This window comes from Hirundo rustica, chromosome 1 (genome assembly GCF_015227805.2).
Source record: "Hirundo rustica isolate bHirRus1 chromosome 1, bHirRus1.pri.v3, whole genome shotgun sequence".
Taxonomy (NCBI): Eukaryota; Metazoa; Chordata; class Aves; order Passeriformes; family Hirundinidae; genus Hirundo; species Hirundo rustica.
In genome coordinates this window covers 38,549,033-38,568,622 of record NC_053450.1, presented here as the reverse complement: position 1 = coordinate 38,568,622, position 19,590 = coordinate 38,549,033, and the positions used below count along the sequence as shown (strand labels likewise).

At 40.5% G+C, this 19,590-nt stretch overlaps 1 protein-coding gene across 8 annotated transcripts in view; it reads left to right on the top strand.

Annotated features, from left to right (window-relative positions):
• The window catches only part of FAM110B (family with sequence similarity 110 member B), a 112,625-nt gene that overhangs the window by 77,513 nt on the left and 15,522 nt on the right, over positions 1-19,590 (top strand). For 7 of the 8 annotated variants that reach the window (XM_040076530.1, XM_058422618.1, XM_040076537.2 and 4 more), the window contains one exon: positions 16,552-16,618. The gene's annotated coding sequence lies outside the window, so the exon portion shown is untranslated. Of the gene's footprint in view, positions 1-4,082; positions 4,103-16,551; positions 16,619-19,590 lie in introns of those variants that run through there. The other variant, XM_040076578.1, reaches the window with a different exon arrangement.

The window sequence follows — 19,590 nt, the reverse complement described above, 5'->3', positions numbered from 1 at the left end:
ATGTCTTGAAAGAGAAGGTTTTGTGGCGGGGGAGAAGGAGATTTCATTTGCATCATGAGGAAAATATGAAAAGTTTTCACAAGATGTGATGACTACATTTGATATCCCATAGTTTTTGTTCATCTAGAAGTGATTTTTTTTTCCTCTCTCCGAAATCTTGAGTGATCTGGAGGGATGGTGATCATCTTCTTCTTCTTCAATATTTTAATCTAGGAACTAAGTAACAATCTTTAAGGAATAGGTTCACTCTCTGACACTATTTCTGACGTTTTCCAGTTACTCTTATCTCCCCCATCCATGAGGTAGTTTCTGTTTACTCTTCATAAAATATTTTGCATTGTAAACAGTAATGTTTTCCTTAAGGTCTTCATCCTTCTCTGCAGTAGATGGAGAAGTATACTGGGCAGGAAAGCAGGGATTTTTCTGGCATTCAGAAGAAAATATATAAATACTGTAAACAGATACATCCCTACGTTTAGAGAGGTCATGTAAAAAAAAGCGTGTATTTCCAATTATTGTGTCCAGAGAGAAGGGGAATGGAGCCTATGGAGGGTCTGGAGCCACAATGTGGTAAGTGGCTGAGGGAGCTGGAGAAAAAGAGGGAGACCTTATTGCTTGCTACAATTGCCTGAAAGGAGCTTGTGGCGAGCTGGAGGTCGGTCTCTTCTTCCAGATAACAAGAAAAGAAGAAACAGCCCCTAGTTGGTACCCTGGGGGTTTAGATTGGATGTTAGGAAAGTTTCTTCACTGAAAGCATGGTCTAGCATTGGAACAGGCTGCCCAGGGCATTCCTGGCGGAACATTGGTGGAATTCCTGAAAGTGTGGCACGTGGAGATATGGCTTAGTGATAAACATGGTGGTGCTGGGTAAAAGGTTTGGCTCAATGATCTTAGAGGCCTTTTCTAACCTTAGCGATTCTATGGTTCTAATCATCTCTTCAGGTTTTAAGCTTTCTCCAGCAACACTGGTATTAATGGAGACATTTGACATTTCAGTTACTTGTTTTCTACTGCTGATGAATGAAAGAATATAACTGAAATCAAGTGGGGGAAAAAAGCAGTTTTATAAGGATTAGTAAGGTAATATAAAAAAACTTCTGTACAAGAGCATGATTTTTCACAATCAGCATGGTATATATTTCTTTTCGGTGCATGCATGACATCACATGGAAAAGGTGTAACATTGATAGAATGTGTTGCTTCACTGTGAAAATGTGGCACAGATTTATTTAGCAGTTTCGTGTGATTTTTACTCCAAGCTATTGTGCTTTTATGTACTTCAAGAGAAAAGCGTGTACGTATGCACGTAGGTCTAGCATATTTACTGTCATAAATTTCTTCAGATAGAGCAGTAGTCGTTCACTTTGTGAACTGTGGATTTTAGGTAAATGGTCATACTCGTTAAATTTTATTTTTCACTACTGAGAAGAAGATAAGATTTACTCAAAGATTGTGCCCAAAAATCAGAATACCCTGTTTGTGCTGAAGTCCTGGAGCAATTACAAGAAACTAAGAGAATCTGAGAAGGTATATGCAGGTCTTTATTTTAAATACTGCCAAATTATTGGTTTTGGAAGGTATTTCTCGTTGACTACTGCCTCCCATATGTTTTACAAGATAAAAACCTGATTTTTGATCTACCTACTAATTTCTGTTTTGTCTTATCCTTTTGCTTTTATCCATGTATTTTAATCCAGAATTCATAATGAAATTCAAGCTTTCAAAACAGTTGACAAAATCAGCAATTTAATGCATGGTTTGTCACCTTCATTTTTGTAACAGCTGTAAGAAAAATAAAATAATGAGATATTTACAGCACAAGGTCAGGCAGTTTTTGTGATAGCAGCTTTTCATATAAGATTATAGCTAAAAAAGAGGGGAAGTGCCGAGTTACATAATTCACTAAAGTTTGACACTTAGAATTTGTGTTATAACAGCACTTCATAGGCTGTAGATGGGGCTGTTTCAAGTTCTGTTGTAAATCTGACTTTACAAGGCTTTAACGTTCTGTAGGCTAATAAAAATCACTCTGGGATTGAATGTGTGAAATAAAAAAAAAAAAAGGTGTTTTTAATATATTTTAATGCTATGGGTATTTTGTCATCTTAGATGTTTTTTTGCCAAGATTGCGTTGCTCTTGGATTTTTGAATAAATCTTAAGGCCTGCTTTCATGTCTGAGAGAGGAGGGGCAAGAAAGAAAAGGAAAAAAATAAAAAGGCAGTCCAAAAATAGAAGTCTTGCATTTGCACAGTAAAGTTTAAAGTATCAACATGAGATTTTGGCACTGGAGAAAAGGGCATAAATATTGAGCATGAAATATAGTGTAATAATAAATGATAACATTTTTCACATGGTTGAAATATAACCCTTCCAGGAGCTACAGAGGATAAGCTGTAAGCCCCAGAAAGTCAGATTTTCTGGAAGACTACCCCTGTGCACCTCACATCTCTTCCTGTTTGAAATCTCTGGGATGCTAAGCAGGAGAGGAAATTGTCTGACCTGAAATTTTGAAGGTGTATGTAGTTTTTGCATGGTATTGTTTGAGGGATTCACCTGCTTGGCAGCTACTATGAAAACGCCAGCAGTTAGGAAGCATGATTAAAAACGCCCATCTCGATTCCACATAAGCAGCAGTGGCCCACAGGAGGAGTTAGCCCTAAAGGTGCTGCACTTTGCTCTTTAGGCAATCTTGGTGCAAGGCAGTGCAGGGCTGCCAGAACAACCTGCCCCAGAAACCTCGCTCCCTTCCCTTTGCCATGGTGATGTGCCAACAGTGAAAACTTGAGCTCAGGAATATTATGTTAACATTTCCCTCAATCCTCATGCTACTTTGTAATTTATGCTAGTTGTATTCAGCGCTGGAGTTGTTGTTTCTGGCTCCCCTGTCTAATCTGGAAGGAGAGGACCGTCACATGTGCAAGGGTGACACCAGCCCGGCCATCACCTGGATGGCTTTCAGTGGCCTCACGTGGGGGAGGAAATCCATGAAAGAGCATAAATTTCAGGCCAGGAGCAATCTGGAAGCAAACATCTACAAATTTCTCTCGTCCTTACTCCTTCCCCTGCGTCCATGGGCTTGAAGTCAGTAGTTTCCTCAGTGAGCATGATAAGCTTTCATCAGTGTTAGGTGACCAGTAGCGTGCTACCCTTCTTCACCAGGTTGTGATGTCCCAAGTATCTCTGACATTGCTGTTCCAGCTGGTTTCCATGCACAGGGCACGTTGCATTTTGTTGCTGTTGGGTGAAGTACGGAGCACTGGGGCAGCTATTGACTCTGTTGGCCACATAAACTGTACCATGGGGACCCAAGGGAGCCCCAGCAGTCACAAAACCTGCAGCACACAGTGCGTGCTTTGGACAAGGGCACACTGTTGTTTTGTCTGTCATTCAGCCCCTGGGAGGGAGCCCTGGGCTGGCTGTGCTCTTTTGGGCTGGCAGAGGTAGCCAGGCTTGCATTGCCCAGGTGCACAAGAGATCTGCCAGGGATAAAAGGGGAAATCAGCATAGGATAAAAGCAGCTCCAAAAGATAGTGTACTGTCCTGTCACCTTGGTCCCTGGCAAGGTGGCCAGCTGCCAGCTCCTCCCAGACAGCTCCAACATGGGCTTGAAGGAAATTTAAGACTGCTGGCTGTTTATTTAATGTTGTTCATTGTTCTGTACAGGCAGATGCAGAAATTAAGGCTTCAAATATGAGGGTAAAAAAAATTTGTTTCTTCAGATTTTTAAGTATTGCCTTCATTCTGCATATGTCAGAAGCTATGGTCCACAGCTTTCCTCACAGTTAGGCAAGAAAATAGCTTTTCTTTACATTAGACATTGTTGCTTCGAGGTAGAAAAGGAGAGACTGAAAATTTTGGGGAGTTATATATTTTTACCCTCACATATACTCTGTGGTAAAACAAAACAAAACAAAAACCAGCTTTTTATTAGTATTATTTTTCCTATAGCTAGATCTACCCTTGAACACTTTTGTGTACTCTGTTTTTCACTTGTGTTTTCTAACTTGGACTTAAAACTGCCAGACAGCTGGGGACTTCCTTTCCCTGGTTCTTGTTCATGAGGAATTACTGGACAGGAAGAAGGAGAAGTTCTTGCAGGAGGTAAGGCAAGGACAGGACCTTCGGGTAAGCACATCAGATACCTTAATTCCCTTTCTCTAGGAAAGAAAGTGTATCTTTGGTGGTAATGAATACTTTATTTGCCTCAATTTACATCCTTTTAATTCATATCATGCTGAAGTCATGCTCTATCAGGCAGGACAATTGTTCACGTGCCCAATATTTTGAGCCCACATGATAGCAAAATCCTTTAAAAATGATGATACCTAGCTGGAGTGTTAGAGCTGTTAGACGTAGGAGGTTTTGTTTTAGGAAGTGTAAAATAATGTGCCTGCAGGCAGCTGTGCAGCTTTAGTGTGAGGAGGACTGTGCTGGATGGTTTCAGAGGTGTAAAACAAAAAAAATAGTGTGCTTATTCTAACCCTCTGTGCCTCTTGTAGTTTCATTTCAAAGTACAGAATCTCTAACTTTGTGCAGTTTCTATTCCTAGTGACGCTTTAGTTAAGGGACAGAAGCACAGACATGTCTGAACACAGATCAGTTGTTTGCTTTGGTATCAGCAGTGCATGGTGAATTGGCAGCACAGCAAGTCCTGTGATAAGAGCAAATGTCTGGGCTGTAGACTGTGCTCTACCTTGAAATCTTCTGGGTATCTCCTCCACTGAATGGGGTTGAAAATAACAGGAGAGCTGTGTTATTACAGATAGTGGGAAAGCATCTGAGCAATTACTCTTCTTGAGAGGTGCTATTCTGATTTGAAGGGAAAGAAGGGACAGAAGCTGCTCTGTGTTGGCATTGTGGCGCACAGTGGCTGCTTGTGGGTACCACCTCTGCTTGTATTATGGAGGTCCTGGGATAGATAAAGCCAGGTTTAGGCACACACATTTTTTAATTACATAACACTTTGGGGGTGGTTCTGTATACTCATCTACTACCAGATCAGAAAATAGGAGTAGTCATACTAAGCTTTTTGATACATGTTTGTTGAGGTTGTGGAAGCACACAGCAAGGGTTCTTCTGCATTGTGTAGAAAGCGAGTTCTTCCTTGGAGATCTGCTTATTTTTACTTTTGAGTGTGTGTAGATTTAACTGAAGAACATGTGTTCACACAGTTGTGCTATTTAAGTTAATGTGGGGTGACTCAGTGTGTATTCACTGCTGAGAGCCCACAGCAACTGCAGCAGAACATTTGATTGTCTGAAGACAATGCTAATAATGGTAGCATTAAAACAGGGTTGGAATTTCACAAGACAATATTCTGTTCCCAGAACTGCCAAGGGACAAAGAGATTTGCCATTGTCAGACAGGGGAACAGGAGCTGGCCTGCAGTGCAAACAGTGCCCTCTGCTTCCGCTGGGCTGGGCCAGGGTGTCCTGCCCCTCTCTGCTCCTGCTTCCCGGGATGTGCTCCAGAGTTTGTCACAGCAGTGAGCACCTCTGCAAAGTGAGCACTGCAGTGGTTGGCTGTGCTGAGAGCTATTGTAACACAGCCCCTTCCCTGGATGTTCCTACTCTAAGCTGCTTTCATCCAACAGGTGAGCTCTATCCACCAGCATCTTGGCCAGCTGAAAGGGCAGGCGCTTCTTTGGCTGCCCCTCACCTATCACTGCTCTGGTGCTTGGTCCCACCAGGTATGCAGTTTGCTGGAGGAGAATTTGGGATAGGTGTAGTGTTTTGCAGTAAATACATTGTGGCTGTTGTGGCATTCCCATAACTCAAAGCAGTGATTCAGAAGTGATGCAGTTTACATTGGTTGTGCATTTCTTTACCATAAGCTTTGGTGGAGGGATTGTAGGATGAAACCTACAATCAGTCACCTGATTGTGGTGACTAGTGGAGGGCAGCTGTGCTGTCTTTGTAGCTGAGGGTATAGATTGTAAGTGCAAATAAGTTGTTCATTATGAAATTAAGCACTACATATATATTATTAATCCTTAGCATCGCCTCTTATTGTGTAAAAAAAAAAAATAATAGTTTCCTTATCAAAAGACTTGCTAATAATGCTTGGATCCTGAAAACAAAGATGCGGAGGTGGGAACTGTATGCATTTATTTTTTCATAGGAAATACTTAAAGTAAAACATTTCCACCCTCATAAGTACTCCTTGCAGCAGGTTCCTGGAATGCTGGTGTAATAGTCAGATTGGATAATGATAGCGTAGACAATAAGATGACAAAAAGAACTGAAGAAGAGACTGTTGGCAGTGCAGAGACACTGGCTGGAAACCTCACCAACCATAAACCACATTTGTAGTATCAGGGCTTACATCCAGTGTGGACAGCATTTGCAGTGCAAAGCCATTTGGAGGTTCACTAGTAGTGAGCACAAAGTTTGCTTCTCTGCTTTAGTAACTAGCAGATAGCTGTGAATCCAGGCTCTGAGTCTTGCACTGAACATTCTTTAAGATGAGAATGCACCAAGTACTTGCTTCTTTAATGACTCCAAGCAGCATTCCCTGGGAGCCAGCCATGTGACAAAGTACCGGAGGGTTGGGCTTATCTCTTAAAATGGATCTTTTCAAAATGTAGTTTGCGTTTGGTGGGGATAGTGAAGAAAAAGAGCTGATTTAAGGAAAAATGAATGGGGGAAGTGTCACATGTTTTGCAGTGTTGAGATTCCAGGCATCCTTGCTGAGAAAAACAGGAGTTTAATTACCCAGGTTTTGTGTAGGTTTGTTGACTTGCTTTAGTTTGTTTGTCCTTTGTCAGTCTCTAATAATGTACCTATTATTTATTTTCACTAAACAGAAAAAATTAATTCAGTGATCACTGTTGCTCAGTGTCAGCCAGGAGTACTGGTACTGGGTTGTATCACTGCAAATATTGGTATGTTCTGGCTTGTACTGTGGGCAGAAACACTGGGGAGAGTCAAACAGCCAAACATAATATTGCTCACATATCTTCTATTTTCTTTTAACAAAATCATTGCATGGTTCTGCCTCAATGTGATCTTCTGTGAGCTGCAAGGAGCAGATCATGTCATTATTGAACTGGTTAGTTCAGGCCATGTGATATGTACCACAGAACTTTATGGAGTACTTTTAGCAATTTCCATGCCTAATACATATCAAAAGGACATCAGAAGATCTCCTTTGATTACTTTCTAAATAGCAGCATTTGTTATACCTATCACTTGATTTTGTCCCAGTATATCATGTGTGTCCCTGCATATCACCAATACAGGGAATTTGGGGCATATTTTCAGCATGACAGCCAGGCTTGCACAGAGTGGCACAGCCCTGTGTTTAGCCTCTACTGACAGTTAAACATAGGCATTAGCAGCTTTTTATCCTTCTTGTCCCCTTTCCTGAACTGATTCCTTAATGCTGTACACAAAGCAGTCCTGCACAGCACTGCCTGTCTTGCTGCCTTGCTGAATAAATTACAGGTGCCTGCTGCTAAAAAGGAGGAGGTGGTGCTTTTCTTTCTCTACGTGGTTTTTGTTCTCTTCCTCATGTTTTATTTTATTTTCTCAAGTCATCCTGTTTTGTGCACTGTTGGCAAATAAATCACCAAGAGATGCAAAAAGCAAAAGAGCAGAGGAAATGCCCAATGCATACTGAGAAGCAAATATTCCACTCTTTCCAGCATGGAGAAATAGAAAGAGGTGGATATAGATGGTGATGAATTTAAACATGTACTTATTTATTACTCTGTCTTCCATGTCTTGATCATCTGCTGCTGAAGAGAGGGTGAGACAAAGAAACACTTCTTTTTTGGCACCACTGAAATAGAGATGACAAGATGAAATCAGAGTGTCATATATGTTGGAAGGGACATGAAGAGGTCATCCAATCCATCCTGCTGATCTGGTTGCGAAGGGCCATACACAGGACACTTTTGAGCATCTCCAAGGATAAAAGTCCAGCAGACTCTCTAGACTTCTGTTTCAGTGTTTCTCTTCACTGGAAATAAAAAGTTTTCTCCCCCATATAAGGCTGTAATATCCCAAGTTGCAGCTCTGGTCGATGCTCCCCTTCCTCCCTGGGCACCTTTGAAGACAGTCTGTGTCCCCTCCCAGCAGGCAGTAGCAGATAGTGGGTAGGTCACCCTGTAGCCCTCTCTTTTCATGCCTGAGCAAACACAGTGGCCTAACCTTCTCCTCCTATGCTCCAGCTCCTCAACTGGCTCTAGTGGATCAACATGGCTCTGGCCCTTGGCAGCCTGTTTTCCCTACAGGAAAAACTCATTTCTGTGCTGCATCCCATGAATACCCTGAGACTACCCTGACACCCTTTTCGTGTCAGCTGATGTTAATTTCTTTCCTTTTTCAACCTTTTTGGCTGTTATCTCCAAAGTAGTAGCATTTTCAAGTGCTTGCATGGAGTATGATGTCACACCAAAATCTATGTATGATATTAGAAAAGGAAAAAAGCACCAGTTAATTCTTACTCAGTTGTTTTCATCTCATGATGTTCATTTTTACAACTATACCCATGCAGCAAGACTCAATCCTGACTTTTTTGCTTGAAGAACTTAACACAACTGTGTTGTCCAGTGTGAAATTAAATGTTCTACAGTCAAATGCAAACATCCAACCCAAAAAGGCATATGCCACACCAGGTTCAGTATCTTTGTGTAAGTCATATTCTGTTGGCAAATGAAGTGGAAAAATAGCTCTTAAATAGTTTCTTCTGCTGCTTCCCTATTTCTTTTATGTTAGGTTGCCCCTGGTATTTCAGGAGTTTCTATCCAGATACTGTATGCTCTCACAACAAATCCGAACACAGTTTAGCAGGGCAGAGAACATTTGGAGGCTGGCTCAGTGCCCAGAGCCTGCTTTTAACCTCTGCAAAGGCCCTTGTCTTTCTCAGCAGCACTGAGTGTGGTGTAGATATCCAACATTTTCTAGCTAGGGGAGAAAAAAGAAAATTTCAAGATAGAATTTCTGAATCTTAGTGAATCAGGTGTAATAAATACTGGCCTGAAAGTACACATCAGATGGTAAAGATCCTAAGAAGCAGGATCAGGCATGCTTAAACACCCAGGTGAATGAGCAGAGAGCTGTGGCACTTGATGAATTCTCATGTAATTTTTTAAGATATCCACTATCTCCCAGCTGAAAATTCACACACAGTTATTCTAAAACCATTATGACCATTAAATATTGTCTAATATATGTATTAATTCTGCATGGCTAATTTAGACTTTGGACAATGCATTTTCTTCTTACAAGTATATTTGAGAATTCCTCTAGAGTAATCCACCAACTCATCAAAGAACTATTGAGCATAAGTTGAAGCAAATAGTATGTCAAGAGATTGACAACTTGATTTCGTGTTGTTATTTCTCACTGACTGAAGAAATTGGATCTGTCTCTCCATCCCTAAAATAAAGTAATCCCAACACAATATTGAAGCACTAATGAAGAGCTGTTGCTCATAGCATGATGCTCCTCTTGGAACTTGAAATAATGTGCATCGCTTTACAAGGTACATGAATAAAATATTAGAAAGGTAGAGTTTGTGACCTAGTTAGAAGTTACATGCATGATCTCTTCTCCTTGGCTGACCTGAAGAAACTACTAGAGTGGGGGATATCTTTATGTACAACAAACATGGTCTAGTTTTTGGGTTTCTTTTACTGAAAGGGTCATTTATGAATGTGTGCTCTTTTGATTTGGGGCTGAGCATAAAATAGCTAGACATCCGAAAACTTAATATGCACAGTGAAATTTAATTAGGTAACTGCATAAAAATCAAAGGGATTCTTTTGTAGACAGGAAGCAAGAATCCCCTTTTGGTACTTCCAGCACATAGGCAGCTAAGTCCTGTTTTCATCTCCTCGTCTTCAGCAAGAGGTGTTAATAATAGATGTGTATGATCTGCTGCCAAGGGTGATGGGCCAGGGATATGAGGAGGAATGGACTATATTTCTTTCACTTGCATGGTGCCTTCTTCATGTAGCAAAACAGCACAGTCTAATATTTCAAAAGGCAGTACTTCAACTTTGTACGCTCCAATTTGATTTGCTAAATTTGGTCTCCACAGACACCAAGCACCTATTTCATGGTAACAGTTTGACTTCTGGATGCTAAGTACATCTTGAAAGTATGCACAGAATCTCTGAATTTAGGCTTAATGAAGCATTTCCATGAAAAATAAAAGCCTAGCTTTTTCATTACCTGAATTCATCTTTCTTTTTTTTTAGTGAAAAATATGAAAAAAGTATGTCTGTTTATAAAAATGTGTTTATATCTATAATGTGGACTAGCTGTTGGGAAAGATAGCAAGCTTCTAATGTGCTCCAGTTACACCTCTCCAACTTCAGCTATTTATTTCAAAAATTTGTTTTCTTTTTTGGTAGATTAGGCAATACTGAATAAAATAATATTTCTTAAAAAATGTGGTCAGTTAACTCTCAGAATGAGAAGCTACCTGCAACATTTGTGAATTATAATTATGTGAGACTCATAAAAAAAAAATAGCCAACAATACACAGGATCACAGAATGAACTTGGTTGGAAAAGACCTTTAAGATCATCAACCATCTTTAAGATTAACACAAGAAAACATTATGCAAGTGAAGAAATAGAAGATTCCATTATGGGAAACAGCAGGTACACTTTCTGAGCAAGATCACTGACAAATCCAAATATGAGTATTTCATATAAGCCATCACACTTTTTAAATCACCTTTTGCTGGCAGCGACCAAGGCCAGCAAAATTTCTCAATGTTTCATTCAGGCAAAGGTCAGTGATGAATTGAATTCCATTCTCTTAAAGATTTCCATTTCTCTTTTGTGGCTGTGTCACTGCTTTGATTGTTTGGGGTTTGTTTTGTTTCATTTATCCCCTCTATTATGGTATTTTTTTTCAAGGAGTGGTTTAAGAGATTAATATTCTTGCAAAGCAAGATTTTTAGGAGGTATTTTGACATAATTTTTTTTTCACTCATGGGAAACATGTCAGAAGTAAGCTTTCCTATGTTGTGCTACTTGTGGTTCCCACCTCCTGCTGTATTAATGCATTGTGTGCTCCTCAGCAGACCATGGGCAGCAGCTTCGAGTTCCCTCTGCACTCTTTTACAGGTTGGCCAGCTTGGGTACAGAGCATTCCTCCTCTCTGTGTGTCTGCACATGTCAGTGTGTGGTCTCCTAGTTAAGATCTGTTGTCGTCCAAGTAGTTCAAATAAAGTTTCATGTGTGGTTTTCACTTTTCCTGTTGTGGTATTTCTATGATTTTAATGTTCAAGGACGAGACTTCGCTGAACCTGCATGATGGCAAAAAGCAGAGCAGCTACAGAAAGTATATTTGGATATAAATATTTTAGTGTTTCAGAAGATGCATTTAGTTGGCATGATGTTGCCTATCTGAAAATTGTTTTATAATAATTTCACTCAATTTTTCTTTCAGTTTCCATCAGTAAGGCAAAACAGTCTCTGCTGTAATTATTCTTCGTTAAGATTCATATCTCTGAGATTAAACTTAGATAAGCTTTGGCAATTCTCATGTTGTGGTTGTCTAAAGACGAGCCAGGCTGAGGAAGCAAACTCCCTGATTTCCAGCAAGTAAAAGTGGGAAAAATTAGCTACACTCCCTGAATCCTCACTACAGTTGCCTGCATGCTTACCCCAGGCACAGGGCACACCATGCTTTTCAGTTAAGAGATGCTAAAGAAGATACATCCTTGACAATGCCTTTGAGAATTTGTTATGAGATGTGTCCCTCTGCTGATACTATCCAGGGACAGATGTCTCTTCCATTCTTCAGATGTATCTCAAATAAGAAATCCAGATGTTAGGCTGGCCTCTTTCTCCATTTTAAAATCCTCACTGGGTTCTTGCTTACGTAGCAATAGCTTTGGTCATTCCTTCCTTTGATATTTTAAAATTTTGAATATGTAATGCCAGTGGCAGGACTCTGAGATTTGCTTTTCTCATATCATGGGTGCTTTTAATTGTAAGAATATTGAACTGGCAAGGGACCAGCTAAAGGAATCACTGGTGGAACAAGGTGGAGTTTTGTGGAGTTTTGTATGTTACGTTCACGTTTCGATGACTCTTAGTTCTAGAGGTCTCAACCTCCGTTATGAAGATATCATTTAATGAGTCTTCTAAATGTATTGTATTACTGGAGTGTCCTGGCACCACAAATGGCAGGAGAGTTTCTGTCCTGCCAGTACCCAGCCTGCATGTGGCTGTCCCCAAGTCAGTCAATCAGTTTTGAAAAGGAGCATTGCTCCTTCCTGAATGATCTGCGTATCCTTTTGCTTACCAAATGGTTAAAAAAATACATTTCTAAAAAATAGTAAAGATGTTTAGAATTTATCTAGTTAAAAACTTAACTTTAAGATGTACAGATCTCCCCATACTGGTTGTTAAAATTTTCCATTTGACCTTGATTTCACTAGCAGATAAGAGATTTCCTGTTAAAATTAGGATAATGAGCCATTGCAGTATGCCAGCTGCCCAGCCATTGTGGACTGTTTTTCTAGCCGATCCAGACAGAGTTTTGGAGAGAAATTTGAATGAGTGTGGGATTTTATAGAGAAAAAAACTACAGAGAAGTGTCAGTTCAGAGGAGAATTTGGTAGCTCACACCCATATAATTAAAGAAGTTAATATTTTTTTACAGTCTGAGTCTAGTCCAGAATTTCTTATCTTGGTTTGGGTGCTCCCTATCTAGGTGTGAGGCATTTTCTGCTCTTACAGAGGAGATTAAATCTTAGCTGAAGCTCAGAAGGGAAGCCAGCTTTATGTGTATCACTCAGTGTCATTAATTTTTTGTGATTTTGAGAAGTCTGATATTAGCTGTCCTTATGTTATTTTGAATCTCAGATGGCTTAGAGTATGCTTTTGATTTTTTTTTTTTTTTTTTTTTTTTCCCCCCAAAGAGAACTGAAAAGATAAGGACAGTTGCTTCAAATATTCATGTTGAGGCTATTTGCACCTGTCTAGTAGGGGCCAGTGACCAATCAGTTCTTGGCACATATCTCAGCTACTGTGTATTTGGCACTACATCAGCATATCTATTATTGATTTTTAAGAGAAGTGCCTTGGGGGCACCTAATGTTCCAAGAGAAAGTATTGCAGAGATCAATCTTTCCTTTCCTTTCCAATCATCCAGACTGGATGGGTGTCCCTGGCCATGGTGGGGATGTTGGACCCAAATGACCTTTAAGGTCTCTTGGAACCCAGACCCTTTTCTGATTCTATGATACAAATATGCTTGCATAGGCCTTGTTAAGTTACTTAAAGGAAAAAAAAAAAAAATATATACATATATATATCTGAGAAAGAGTGTCAATGAGAAAGGGGTGGAATGGTGACTGTGCGCAGCTGTTGGTGCACACCATGGCAGCTGTCTCCTACTGTGCCTGCCTGCAGGAAGCAGGCCTGTCCATCACTAGGAAGAAGCATTGAGCTCTCAATGGAAACAAACATTTTCAAACTCTACTGTACATCCAGTGTAAAGCTGTACAGCAACATATCCTGCTGTATTTTCATCTGAGTCATGCAACTGTAGGAGAAATGAAATCCTGGGCTTCCAGATCCAGGAAAAAATCCAAGAAAGAATTAAAAAGCACCTAAGAATCAACTATAGCAGTTGTCAGACATAAGTTGCCTTCTTGGAGACCAAGCATTTGGTATTGGTTTATCACAAGTAGGTTGGTTCTTCCAATGCAGGGCTGGCCTTGTATTCTACTGCAAATTCCACAGAAGGAGTGGGACAGGCAGAGTCTATTTATTTCTTGTCTATTTATCATCTTCCTTTCATATTTTCACAGAGAAAAGCAAGTGCATATAACTTGTCAGTGGCCTTTCTGGGTTCTCCTGCATTGGAACTTGGCCATACAGGGAGGTAGCTGGAGTAACCAAAATTTGGTGGCAGGGATATGCTATGGTGCTTGCAAAACATAGGAATTGCACTCGCATGAGTAATTAGAACATGAAAAATATTCATGCGACGCCTCTTATGCTAAACAGTGTATTAAATTGGGAAAGGAGGATCTGGTGCTTTTAGCTGTCCTGATAAGTCCTTGCTCATAAATTCTACTGAAATTTATGCTATATTCTTCATTTTTTTCTACTTTTTCTTGCAGTTCTGTGTTAATGTTTAAAAATACTCACTGTGGTATATCTGGCCCTTCTCAGCTGTGCTAAAGGTGTTGTGCTGATTAAGAGATTTGTCTGAAATGTGTTGCTGAAGGGCACCATCTTGGACTGATAAAGCGCTACTGGACATCTATTAGCAGAACAGTTCATCTGCTTAAACAGGGCAATTAGTACATGATTCTGCCTTGGGCTGTCCATCCTGCATCCACCAGTGCTGCCTGTCTGAGGATTTGCTGTCCCACTGGCAGAGACATGAGTCCTCTCAGAGGGTTGTCCACACTGCTGCTTCACGGTCCCATGCGTGAGACGTGTAGTCGCAAGTGTGTGACGTTGAAGAACTTACACAGTCTGTAACTTAGTTCAGAACTTGGTCTGCCTCCACGCTGCTCTTTAAGCTTTATCCCTTGACATTTTTGTCAGTGCACACTGCTGTTACAGATACTAAATATTTGGGGGGTTGTTTTATAGTAGGAATGATGAAACCAGTCATGCACTAAAAGCTCCACAGAGCATTTATCTCTTTGAGTTTTGTGTGTATATCTTCTTCAGTCTTTTCTGTCCTGGGTCCAGAGCCAAGCTCAGTGAATCCCATGTGCTATCTGCTTTCCTGGTGGTTTCACAGTTTAATGGATACCCTCTTGGGAAATCCTTGAGATGTGTATTGTGGCACCAGAGGATTATGGCAACTCACTGTACAAGAACTACTCTAGTACTAATACTTCCATTTTTTGTTACTGTGACCTCTTTCTAACACTTAGAAGATAAAATAGGCTATATATTCTTTACATAGTGTACACTGGTGGTCACTGAACAACAACATATTCTACTATATAGTTCACACTGACATTCATATCATAAATGTGTCTGTTTGAGTTATTACTGTTAGAATAAACCACGTGTATGTGAATGTCTATGTGTATCATTTAGAAAGTAAAAGTATATATTTATTGGTACTGGACGAAGAAAATGCTTCTGTGCGTGCACTTATGTGGTAACTGTGTTCTGGAGCTCTTTTAAAAGCCATTGTGATAGAGGGTCTTCCTCAGCTTGGCATTTCTGCCCTTCTACCAGCCTCACAGCTGAGAAGAAAAGTGCTTCTCCCCTTCCTCCATCACTCCCTTTTTTCCACATAAAAAGATGTGTAGAAAGCTGCATCCCATAGCAGAGGTGTTTTCCTCCCAAAGAAATACACTGACTTATTTTTCCCTTATCTATTTCGTACACAAATGCTTAATTACAGGAATATCATCTTAATTTTTTTAAATTATGTGCTTTTCTGTCAGCCAATTTATTGTGAAGATATTTGCAATCATAATTGTGTTGGGTGACACAAAATACAAAGGTTTGGATTTTTTTTTTTTTTTCTTTTCTGCATGGACTTGAAGAACTGGTTTAAAACTCCAAAAAGAAGCTAATAATTTTGGAGAGAAAAAGGAGAAAGTATTTCATATAAAATTAAAGATGTATTGATTGACTAGACAGGAGTAGTGTTTTTTAAATACAATATTGCCATGGTTTAAAAAAGTAATTTTCTAAAATAAATGTTTTAGAAAAGGGAAAGAGACTAAGAAAAAAAAAGGCAAAATTTTTAGATATAGATGTATAAAAATTAAAGACTAGATTTTTCTTCCTTTTTGTTGTTACCTTGGAACTTATCCTGTCATTCCTCCCAGCAAGGGAGGTGTGGAGGGTTTTTAGGCACACAAATATTTTGTTCTTTGACCTTAAATTTGAGTGTGAGAAAACTGATCATCACTGTACATTCCATATTTTTATGTCAGAATCAATTGGCAGCTGCCCTGAAATAGCACTAACATTTACATATTGATATTTTTCCCCCTGTTACTTGTAAAGTAGCTGACATTGATTCCATGCCCTACAAATTTTTTATCATAGAAACAGAGTTGGGGTTTTTTCTTTGCAGTATTTTCTCTCTTCTTTATTTGGAAGTAGACAAAAACACAAGAAAAGGGATTGTTTATCTATAACAAGAACTTAAAAAGCATATTTTTTTTTGTTGTCCTTCATCAGTGAATTAAAAATTACATTTTGACATTTTGGCCCGGTTTGCGTTTATTCATTGATCCCCAGCACAGATTCATTTCATCTCGCACATCAGATACTGCGTCATGGCAAGCTTGTGTTCTGAGACTTCCCTAATAACCTTTTAATTAGTTGTTATTATTCCACAGCTCATAGGCTTCAGCCATGCTGATGTCATCGTTTATCTCACCTTTCATGTGAAATAGTCCCGATTGCTGTTGTGGCTGCCTTGCACTTCTTCCCCTCCCTTCTCTTGGCATGGACTGGCATTGGTGTCCTGTTTCCATGACCTTCAACACTGACGTGCATGCACCTGCAGTGTTACTGCTATGATGCGTTTTGGGGTTTTTTAATGCCTTTTTCATATATTCTTTTCTTGTCTTCTTTTTTCAGAATCCTCTGGAGCACTACATTCCCCTGTTCAGATTGTGGACAAGAGTTTGGCATTCTGCTTTTACAGGTACCTTTTTGAATTAAAATGCAAATTTCTTTCCCAGGGGTTGATAAAAGGAGAGCAATTCCAGAATGATTTTACTATGTTCTCCTCTGCTGTCTCAGAAAATATGTTGTGATAATGAGTTTCTGTTCCCCCACCTTTACATGTCGATTGGGTTGGCAGATTCATTTTGTGAGTACATAGTTGAATACCATATCAGAAAGATTGAGGCTTTTTCTTCTCTTGTTGGCCTCAGTCACGCAGCCATGTATGTGTTAATGTTGCAGAATCCTTTTTGGAAGTACTCCAGTAGTTCCAAGGGTTTTCTCACCCTTTATTCCCAACCTGTACTTTGGTTACAGTCGCTCCATTCAGTAAATTTGTTTTAGCTTTTTACAATGGAGACCTCCAGCACAAGTGAACACTTCTTGCCTTAGTCCTCCAGAGCTTTCTATTTATTTCTGTTACTTACCTGACTCCTTTTTGGAAGTATTCCAATAGTTCCAGGCATTTTACCATCCTTTATTCCCAGCCTGTATTTTGGTCACAGTTTTTTCATTCAGTAGATTGCATTAGCTTTTTGCAACAGAGACCTTCAGTGCAGACAGGCACGGGTAGCCTCAGTACTTCAGACCTTTCTGTTTCTTACTTGGTTATTACTACTACTTTCCAAGTACTGAGTCACACAGAATCAGAGAATGGGTGAGGTTGGAAGGGACCATAGTGGGTCATCTGGTCTGACCTCCCTGCTTAAGCAGTGTCATCCAAAAGTACATGGCACAGAATTTTGTCCAGACAGTTCTTAAATATCTCCAGTGAGGGAGACTCTACAACCTTTCTGGCCAATCTGTTCCAGTGCTTGTATAAGAGTCCTGCTGGTAAAGAAGTTCTTCCTCATATTCAGGTGGAACTTTCTGTAGATCAGATTCTGCCTGTTGCCTCTTGTTCTATTGCTTAGCACCTCTGAGAAGTGCCTGGATCCATCCTCCTGGCACCCTCCCTTCAGACACTGATAGACATTGATGAGGTCCCCTCTCTGTTATCACTTCTCAGGGCTGAACAGGCCCAACTCCCTCAGCTTTTCCTCATAGGAGAGATGCTCCAATCCCTTAATCATCTTTATTGCCCTCTACTGGACCCAGTCCAAGAGCCCCATGTCTCTCTTGTCCTGAGGAGCCCAGAACTGCACACAGCACTCCGGACGAAGCCTGGCCAGGGCTGAGGAGAGGGGCAGGATCACCTCCCTCGGCCTGCTGGCAATGCCCTTCCTAATGCAGCCCAGGACACCATTGGTGTTCTTGGCCATTAGGGCACACTGCAGGCTCATGGACAGATGTTGTCCAGCAGGACTCCCAGGTCCTTCTCTGCAGAGCTGCTTTCTGGCAGGTCAGACCCAGCCTGTGCTGGTGCTTGCAGCTGTTCCCCCCCAGGTGCAGGACCCTGCACTTGCCCTTGTTAAACTTCAGAAGATTCTTCTCTGCCCATCTCTCCAAACTGCCAAGGTCCCTCTGCAGGTCCACGGATCCCTCTGAGGAATCAACCACTGCTCCCAGCTTGGTGTTGTCAGTGAACTTGCTGAGGAGGCATTTGCTGCCTCATCCAAATCACTGATGAGCAAGTTAAGCAGTACTGGGCCCAGTATAGAACTCTGGGGGACACCACTGGTGACAGGCATCTGACTAGACCCTGTGTCCTTGGGATCTGCTTTTTAGCCTGTTCTCAATCCACCTCACTGTCCAGGCATCCAGCTCACACTTCCTGAGTTTGCCTAAGAGGATGTTGTGAGAGACAGGGTCAAAAGCCTTGCTGAAGTCAAGGTAGGCAAAATCCACTGCTCTCCCCTCATGCATCCAAGTAGTTGTTTCATCACAGAAGGCAGTCAGGTTGGTCAGGCATGACTTACCTTTAGTGAGGTACTAAACTGATAACTAGTGAGGTAATAAACTGGTACTCCTGAGCACCTTCTTGTCATCCACTTGGACAGAGATGGCCTCCAGAATGAGCCTCTCCATCACCTTTCCAGAGGGGAAGATGAGGCTGGCTGGCTGATAGTTCTCTGTATCCTCTTTCCTGCCCATTTTGAAAGCTAGGTGCTTTTTTCCAGTCCTCACTCACAAGTCCATCCGCAACACTCTGGGCTTGATCTCAAGGTCTGAGTAGAAGATGAGCATTAAAGCTTAAAATCTTTATTTTTGTTACTAAAGCTCCAAAACAAAAGGTGTCAGGAATAATGGAAAGAGTATCTTCATCCTTGGTGAGTACAAGTAAGCCAGCTGAAACCCATGAGGGCAGGAGGGGACAGGAGCTGAACATGTGGCACTTTGTAACAACAGTTGTACAATTCTTGGAAGATTAATAGGGCACTTCTGGTATTTCGTTGTAGCAAAGAAAAAAATCAGTAATCAATGTCTGATGTGTCTTGCGTCAAATTAGCAACACATTTCACTAATACTTAGTTTTAATTCTGCTCAGTAAAAGGCATTTCATGTTCATCTGTTTCCAATCAGCATATTTGGCTCCAGAACATAAATTTGCATTGTGTGGGGTCTTAAATTAACAATTATCGCTGCTGTTTTATTTCAAGACAAAATGTTAAGTCTGAGAGTACACATGGCTAATTTAAGGGTAAAAATCTCTTCCCAGAATGTGAAAATCATCTCAGAAGCCATTTCTGTCAGCTGAGGAACTGGGAACTTGAAATTCCAGATACATTTCAAACATAGTATGAAATTAAGGCAGCAAAACTGTTTTATCTGTGCCATGGACTGACACCTGGAACATTCAAAGATCTGTGTTAATTTTTGTGATCACAAGTTACTCTACACTAATTTCACAGCCATATTTCATGTTTTTACCTTCCTCATGTCGTGCTGCATGGGATTTATTTCTGCCATCTTAGAAATGGGATTCAATGTTTTGTGTTCATACAGATGCTCCAGTAGGTCTGTAGTTTTGTTGGAAATATATTGCTCATTCTGTCAACAGAAAAGATTGGA